We start from the raw sequence: 9,019 nt of genomic DNA on the forward strand, positions 1-9,019 counted from the left end.
ACCATAAGAGTATATGCAACTCTATCACCAAACCCCAAACACAATTGTATGTTGCCTTTTCTAGAGTTAAAGAAATTAGCCCTTTTTCTAAGCTTGCCTGATGGTTTGTAATTCTCTTAGAATGATGTCCTTCTTTGATGCTTTCTTGCATGAAAGAAAATGCTTTACATGAACAAGCTAAAACTTCTTTAAGCTTAAAGAAGCTGCTTTAAGGAACAAACTGCCTTCTGGAAACACTTCCTGGGAAAAGGAATATAGAAGGCATTATGAGAATGAGAAATCTGCCCAAATGGAAAGTGTTATATAGGGATGGTTTGCAGAAGCATAGAGCAAAAGGAAAAAAACAAAACCCATCCACTTTGAATTGAACAGTATCCCTCATAAAAGGAGGTCTGTGAAGGTAAAGAAAAAATCAGAGGAACCAGACTGTATTTTGCATATATGTATGCTACTTTGCATATTCTTTTATAATAGCTCCTTAAGGGCTAAAATTATATGTTTCCAAGGCTTACCTTTATGTAAATATTTCAGCATGTAGTATAGTCTAAAATTACAAATTTATGTGCTAAGGAGATATAACTGCATGCCTCTTGGCATGCAGAAGAACAACTTGGGTATGGAATGAAACATCTGTGTGAAAACTCTTAACTCTTGAATTTACCTTATGGGATTTAAGAAAACACATTTTTCCAACACATGAGCCAAGGTTAAACTCCCCTGTCCCCACTACTCATACTCACACAAAGTGTTTTCACTGTGTTGATACAGTAGTCACATGGAATTTTTGTAAATGACATAGAGGTATCTTAGTTGCAATCTCTTGGTCTATTAGGCATCCCAAGGAAAATGATTACTAGATAGATAGATAGATAGATAGATAGATAGATAGATAGATAGAAAGGTAGATAGATAATAGATAATAGATAATAACAAACTTTCTTCTTTAGCACACACAAGAGGAAAAGTTTGTGAAGAATAAACTATGACATAAGACTCTTGAGTAAATATGGGCCAGTGAGAAAGTCTTTGGCCAAGCAATCTGGTCAAAAAGCCTAACCTCCCCGTGTGTGTGAATGGACATTCATTTATGTAACTTTAAGTTATCAGACTTATTTACAGAACTTTTTTGGATCACTTTAATCATGTGATTGACTCAAGAAGGCCCTTCCTGAGCTGCTAATGATCTGAGCTGAGTTTTATAAATTGATTCATATTTAGAGTTTTTTGGGAGTGGTTGTTAATTATATAACTTGTCAATCATATACAGAAATATATTTTTGAGGAACACATTCTTCTGAAATTATCGTTATATATGTGTGTTTAGAATAAATCATTCAATCAGAAAATGGTTTCCATAATTGACTTTCCCACACTTTGTGACATAAAGTAGACCATTTAATCATTTGGGGCATATTTAAGCCAAATATAAAGCACACTAGGATCCTAAGATGAAAGGTTCTAAAGAAACACAAATTATTAAACATCCCAATAAACATGCTCATCATGAAAGGTTTAAGATTAATGAGTAACATGAAGTTTATTCCTTGAGGTCTTCCTCAGCTTTAGGTATTATTAAAGGAAAAAAAAAACTAATGTTATTGGCAGAGTCAGGTATTTAGAAGGCTAACTCTCTCTAGTGCAACTGCACTCTCTTTCTCTCTCTCTCTCTCTCTCACACACACACACCTTAAGGCAAATAATTTACTTTTTTTTCATCAAGAAATAACAGTATGACTCAAATTCAGGCTCTTCATTCTGTTTAATACTATCTTTAACTATGACTTGTTACACAAGTTATTCTTTTTTTTTTTTTTACTTACTACTTAGGAAGATTTAATTTTAAACTACATATTAAAACTGCGCTTTTTTAAAAAAGATTTTATTTATTTGACAAACAGATAGAGAGAGAGAGTACAAGCAGGTGGAGCGGCAGGCAGAGGGAGTGCGAGAAGCAGACTCCCCGCTGAGCAGAGAGCCTGATGTGGGGCTCCATCCCAGGACACTGGGATCATGACCTGAATCAAAGGCAGATGCTTAATCAACTGAGCCACCCAGGTACCCCCCCTTTTTTTAAGATTTTAAAAACTGCACTTTTTGAATGGTATTTTGAGAAATAGGTAACTGTCTGCCAAAATTGCCTTTATTTTCTGCAGTTATATAAGAATAAAAACAAAATGGCTGAAATGGAATTGTATCCATTTCACATCTGCAGCATTTAGTATCTGAATGCACTGGGACTACTCCCAGTTCTGTTACAAGTTAGGTAACCACAGAGAAGTCTTTAAATGTTCTATATCCTTATCTGTAGAAGTGGTTAAAAAATATTTCTCAGAGGCACTCCCAGCATTAAAAGACACAATTCAGTTAAGTACTTATCATAGTTGCAGAAAAAGCATTTGACAAACTATAATATCCATTTGTTAAAAGAAACCCTCAAGTAGGTTTACAGGGTGACAGGTGGCTCAGTCTGTTAAGTGTCCAACTTTTGATTTTGACTCAGATCATGATCTTAGGGTCGTGAGATTGAGCCCCACTTGGGGCTTTTCACTGAACATGGAGCCTGCTTCAGATTCTCTCTCTCTCCCTCTCTCTCTCTGCCCCTTCCTGCTGCCTGTGCTCTCTTTCTCTTTCAAAAAAATTTAGTACCCAAGAAATGAATAATCCAATTAAAAAATGGGCAGAAACATGAATAGACATTTTTCCAAAGAAGACATACAGATGGCAAACAAGCACATGAAAATATGCCCAACATCAATGATCATCAGGGAAATATGAATCAAAACTACAATAAGATATCACTGCACACCTGTCAGAATGACGAAAATCAACAACACAAGAAACAACAGGTGTTGGGAAGGATGTGGAGAAAGTAGAACCCTCCTAACACTGCTGGTAGGAATGCAAACTGGTGAAGCCACTCTGAAAGACAGTATGGAGGTTCCTCAAAAAGTTAAAAACAGAACTATCATATGATCAGCAATTGCATGGCCACTTGCAATGACATGGGTGGAGCTAGAGAGTATTACCCTGAGCAAAATATGGAAATATGTCAATCAGAGAAAAACGAATGCCATATGATTTCACTCATATGGAATTTAAGAAGCAAAACCAGCGAGCATAGGGAAAAAAAGAAAGGCAAACCAAGAAACAGACCCTTAACTATAGAGAACAAACTGATAGTTATCAGAGGGGAGGTGGATGGTAGGATGGGTTAAATAGGTGATGGGGATTAAGGAGACACTTGTGATGAGCACTGGGTGTTGTATGGAAGTGTTGAATCATTATAATTGTACACCTGAAACTTGTATTACAGTGTTATGTTAACTAACTGGAATTTAAATAAAAACTTAAAGCAAAATAAAGTACCTGTCATAGATCTTGGTACATGGTAAATAGCAACATGTTAGTATTTCTGTTTTTACTATGAGCAGTATTGGTTCTACTTTTACTGCTATAAATACCACTACTTCTGTTGCTGCTACTACTATTACTAGTACACCACTATTACTGTTGCTGTTACTACTACCCCTACTGCTACTCCTACTATTATTACCCAATAATATTTCTTTTTTTTTAAGATTTTATTTATTTATTTGACAGAGAGAGACACAGCGAGAGAGGGAACACAAGCATGGGGAGTGGGAGAGGGAGAAGCAGGCTTCCCACTGAGCAGGGAGCCGGATGTGGGGCCAATCCCAGAACCCTGGGATCATGACCTGAGCCGAAGGCAGACGCCCAACGACTGAGCCACCCAGGCACCCCTATTACCCAATAATATTTCCATTAAAGGTCATCTCAAAGTATTTTAATTTGTCTTGATATAAGCAAACTACAGGTTTCAGATAAAGTTGCTGTCAAGTTGTAATCTCTGTGTAGTAGGTGCCAAATGATTTTTTTTTCTTCCTTGCAAGGACTGATTGCATTATTTTCTTCTTTGGAACAACTTGAGCTTTCTGCTTCTGCAATTCTGTCAGCATGGACTGCACAATGACATGGTAGACAGGTAGCAAGTCAAGCAGGAATACGAAAGGGCACATAAGTTAACTGCAACAACAACAACAACAAATATTCAAACTGTCTGTCTTATTTCCCTGATATCAAAGCCACATCCTGCTTTCAGCTTTGTGAGGAAGGCAAATGTGTAACTGTAAACTTCAGTCTGTTATCAGTCAAATAAACCTCTTTCATCAGCTTTCTGAGAAACATGCCGCAAACCTAAAGACACAATTTATTTCCATGAAGTGAGTGAATGTTTTATTCTCTTGTTTTGACAATGACATGGGGATTTCCCAGATGAACAAGCCCTCCTATTAAAACTCGCTGTCTTACCCGATCTATGTTTGAAGAAGAGAACAATGCAAGCTTTTTGTCAGTGCAGAAATGTGAATAAACTTTGGCTTAGTTGGACCACAGGAAAGAAACTTTGTGTTTATGCTCAATTCCTTTGCCATTTGCAAAACTATTCTTTTAGATTTGCATTTGTGCAGGCAGATGGAGAGTGGATTCTAGGGAACTATTTGTCAGGAAGCCTAAATGGAAAGTGGTTAATATTTAGAGAAGTCTAACTTCTGTGTCTTGATTTCTTAATTTCTAAAATGAGATCGTCATACCATTTAGCTTCCATAGACAATAGGGCTGTTGGGATGATTGGGTTAATAATTTAATGGGCTTTGAGATCCTTGATTAAAAGGTATGATGTAAGGAAAAGTAATGAGTGCAATAACACTATCAAACAGGAAGAATCTCAATTTTCTTCTCTGCAATAAACCTGCAATATGGACCACATTTTTAAAGGAAGGTGTAATGGGTATGCTTACCAAATTTCATGTATATGCGTTATACCCTCAGAAGCATTTAATTGCGTATGCAAATGGATAATTGCATACAAAATTGCCCATTTGTGTGCGCAATTACCCATTTTATGTACACAAAGGCTTGTTTGAAAATCTGGCCCTAAAACTATAACAAGTAGAGGAAAAATCAGCTTACACACATGGTTTCTGGAACAGAAATTATGGCCTGCTTTGACTATATAACTGCTGTCAAGTATTTAAGCTGTCTTCTTTTCAGAGTTGAATCAGAATGTATTTCCAAACTGCATAACAAGACAGTAGCTTGAAAGATATTTTTTAAAGATAAACATAGAAACTTTTTATCCAGCTGCCACTGAAGATGCTGATATAGCTTGTGATACTAGCAGCCAGTGATGAGAGCTGTGTAATCACTGCTGGGTATAAGAGGCTATTAAACATAAAGAAAAAGGGAATCATGTTTGATCAAAACTGTGAAGCATTATGTATTAAAAGTCCCCACTTTTCTATGGTATAGGATGACTGAAAACAGTCAGTTAAATATTGGTCTATTTAAAGGTAGACTGCTTTTTTGTTGTTGTTGTTGTTGGCATTTACATAACTCTTGAGATTTCTTCATTAGCAAAGACACATCTATGACCTAACTACCTTCTGTAGTATATAGTGACTTACGAAAAGAAAATCATAGTGGTGGGGTGGAGGTGCTTTACAAAATTTACTTAGAGGCTTAGAACTTGAATTTAAGCCATTATTTATTCCGTTTCTTTCAACAAAATAATCATTGTTATAGAAGCTAATGTACAAAATTCCCATCTCTGGCCCAGTTATTTTTCTTTCAGAGGTCTCTGGCTATACTGCCCTTTTCCTAATTACTAATATACCCTCTCTTCAAGTCTATAATGGCTTCTCCTTGTTTTCCCCACTCAGACCACACTTGCTCTCTACTAAACAAAACAAAAAAACAAAACAAAACAAAACAAAAAACTTTCTTTAGGCTATGTCAAACTTCCTGAAGTGTTTCCTTTCATAGTTTCCTTTTGACCTGCTATCTGAGCTCAGCCCTTGTCAATCTCACTGCTTTTTGCATCCAGTTTTCTCATTTTTAACTTGATGCATTTTATCAGAAAATTCCCATCATCCAAAGCCTGGTAATTATTCTTATTCCTCCTTTTGAAAAACCTCTACTATGTCCCTAAAATTCTCCAGATTAAAAAGAAGTCAGGTGACAACTACCTCCCCCTAACCTATCTATTTAATTTGTGGGAATAAACTTCATCTCACAAAAATCAGAAACATTAAAAATGGTTTGGCCTGTATGACTACAGATTCTTGCCACTAATACATTATCACATTATAAATCATATGTATGAAAGAGTTCAGTTTGTGTTGTTTTAATGCAAAGTCCTATAGAGGAAGAGAGGTGAGGAGATAGGCAGATGTAGCATCATATATGTAGTGAGCATATTACTTGTCTCAAAAAAATACCTTCTTTTTTTTATTATTATGTTCAGTTAGCCAACATATAGTAAGTACATCATTAGTTTTTGATGTAGTGTTCAATGATTCATTAGTTGTGTATAACACCCAGTGCTCGTGACAACACATGCCCTCCTTAATACCCATCACCTGACTACCCCATCTCCCAACACACCTCCCATCTGTAACCCTCAGTTTGTTTCCTGGAATCCAGAGTCTCTCATGGTTTGTCTCCCTCTCTGATTTCTTCCCATTCAGTTTTCCCTCCTTTCCCCTATGGTCCTCCACGCTATTCCTTATGTTCCACATATGAGTGAAACCATATGATGATTGTCTTTCTCTGCTTATTTCACTTAGCATAATCCCCTCCAGTTCCACCCATGTTGACGCAAATGGTGGGTATTCACCCTTTCTGATGGCTGAGTAATATTTCATTGTATATATGAACCACATCTTCTTTATCCATTCATCTGTTGAAGGACATCTTGGCTCCTTCCACAGTTTGGCTATTGTGGACATTGCTGCTATGAACATTGGGATGCATGTGCCCTTTCTTTTCACTACATTGGTATTTGGGGTAAATACCTAGTAGTGCAATTGCTGGGTCGTAGGGTAGTTCTATTTTTAACATCTCGAGGAACCTCTATACTGTTTTCCAGAGTGGCTGTCAAAATCACTTTACCAATTACACTGAGCTTCTAAATATATTATCCCATTCATTCCTCTTAACAACTCCAGAAGAGGGTAGATGAGGTAGTAACAGAGTCATCTTTAGACATGGTAAGCTGAGCTTCAGCAAGAGTCTTACTCAACTAAGAGAAGATGGCTTATAACTGGTGGGTCCATGATTCTGATCCAGATTTTGTAAACTGCAAAACCAGATTCTTTCTCCACAGCATTGCCAAGATTTCAATAATTACATATACATAGAATGAATAATAGACACTAGATACTCTTACCTTCTATCAGAAACATTACAAGTCCCTAGTGATTAAAATTATTAAAGCCACAGGAAATCTTGAATTAATATTTAGCCTATAAAAGAAAGGGTTTTATCCAAAAAAGATACACCTTGCCTTTACTTGCTGCAGACTCTCTTACAAGTAGAAATATGGATTTAATTTCTGTAAGTTCTCTTACTCTCAAGTATATTTTTTTTCCAGAGTCAGAGAGCAAATCTCAAACTACAAGTGATATTGAATGATGAAATAAACCACATGTTTAATCAATGTTTTAGTATTGTAAGGCGGGCAAAATTATGTTTCTATCTTGGTAACTTCAACTGTAGTTGAGATGGTTTCTACTGATATGATAAGAAAAATTGTTCTTGAGGAAATACAAAATCTAATAGCCCATTTGTATAGCAGAAACCACTGGTAGATGTGAACACCATGACTTAGGAGCCATTTTCAAGTTTAAGAGACAATTTCTTTTTTTTTTTTTATCCAATAAGAAGCCATAACTTTATTAATGATAGAAACAATACAAATTTAAAACCAAGCTGCTGTTATTCTTTTGAAACACCAAAAAAAGTTCCTTTTTTTCAGATGGTTACATTGTTAATTCCATAATAGCATTTACAATATCATCACTGTTGTTCTTCAGGGGTTGGACTGCCTTTGCTCTTGACACATTTGTTTGTGACATGACCAATTCTATGTCCTTAACCTCTGCACCTGTTTCATCAACCTCTTCTTCACTCTCCTCTTGTACAGTTGAAGTCTGTGTGTTTTCTTGAGTGTTTGAGACAGCTTCACCTTGAACTTTGAATTTTTCAGCAGCAGCTAGTTGTGCTTGCTGAGATATCTTCAATCTTGACTTCCCCCCATAACTATGTAGGTATCTGAAGCTGGGCTATTGTAGACATCTGGTTTTATGATGACAAAGAGGATATTCTTAGATTTTCAGATAGTGACTCTAGTAACCCCTATAACCTGTTGAAGATCCAGTTTAGACATAGCCTTCCATGCCTTCTTTTCACTCTGGCTCTGTTTTGCCTTACTGACTGGTTCTTCATCAATTTCAGCTGCTGCTGTGAGCTGAGTTTGTTGTGTGGTTGCCTGTGTGGAATCCTGTTCCTCAAGCTCTGGTACTGATTCATCACTGTCAGATTCTGTTCCAGATCCTGTCTCAGGCTGGTGCTGTGGCAACTCCTGCTCTGTAGCAGGGACAGTTTCCGTGGCTTCACCAGGCATTTTGTGCAGGAATCACAGAACCAAGAGAGCGACAGAAAGAGCAAGACACCATTTCATTCAATGTATGGACAAAACACCAAGCATGTACAAAATAGAGCACTTAAGATCTGCAGAATGTCCTCTAATGGGGTTTAAGCAAAAAAGTTTTAAAGTTCATAATATATAGATAATAGTTTTCTGATATAAAACATAATGTTTATTATAGAGCTGAATAGTTTATATCCTGCAAATAAATTTATAGGAAATGACCACTTAAATGGTAAACTAACAAATTTTTATCATACTAATTAAAATTAAGGAGAATAAATTAACCATGGCTATGTATTTTTTAAATTACCAACAGAAATACTTTAAAATTTTGCATAGTGTTTTTTTTTTTTTTTTTTTTTTTTTTTTAAAGATTTTATTTATTTATTTGACAGAGAGAGAGGCACAGCGAGAGAGGGCACACAAGCAGGGGGAGTGGGAGAGGGAGAAGCAGGCTTCCCGCCGAGCAGGGAGCCTGATGCGGGGCTCGATCCCAGGACCCTGGGACCG

The 9,019-nt window shown here is 36.5% G+C and overlaps 1 pseudogene; it reads right to left on the bottom strand.

The window, feature by feature from the left end:
* Nucleotides 1-7,724: 7,724 nt before the first annotated feature.
* Nucleotides 7,725-8,482, bottom strand: LOC118544735 (nascent polypeptide-associated complex subunit alpha pseudogene; annotated as a pseudogene).
* Between the last annotated feature and the right edge of the window lie 537 nt (nt 8,483-9,019).

Source organism: Halichoerus grypus, chromosome X, assembly GCF_964656455.1.
Source record: "Halichoerus grypus chromosome X, mHalGry1.hap1.1, whole genome shotgun sequence".
In the NCBI taxonomy this organism is placed as follows: domain Eukaryota; kingdom Metazoa; phylum Chordata; class Mammalia; order Carnivora; family Phocidae; genus Halichoerus; species Halichoerus grypus.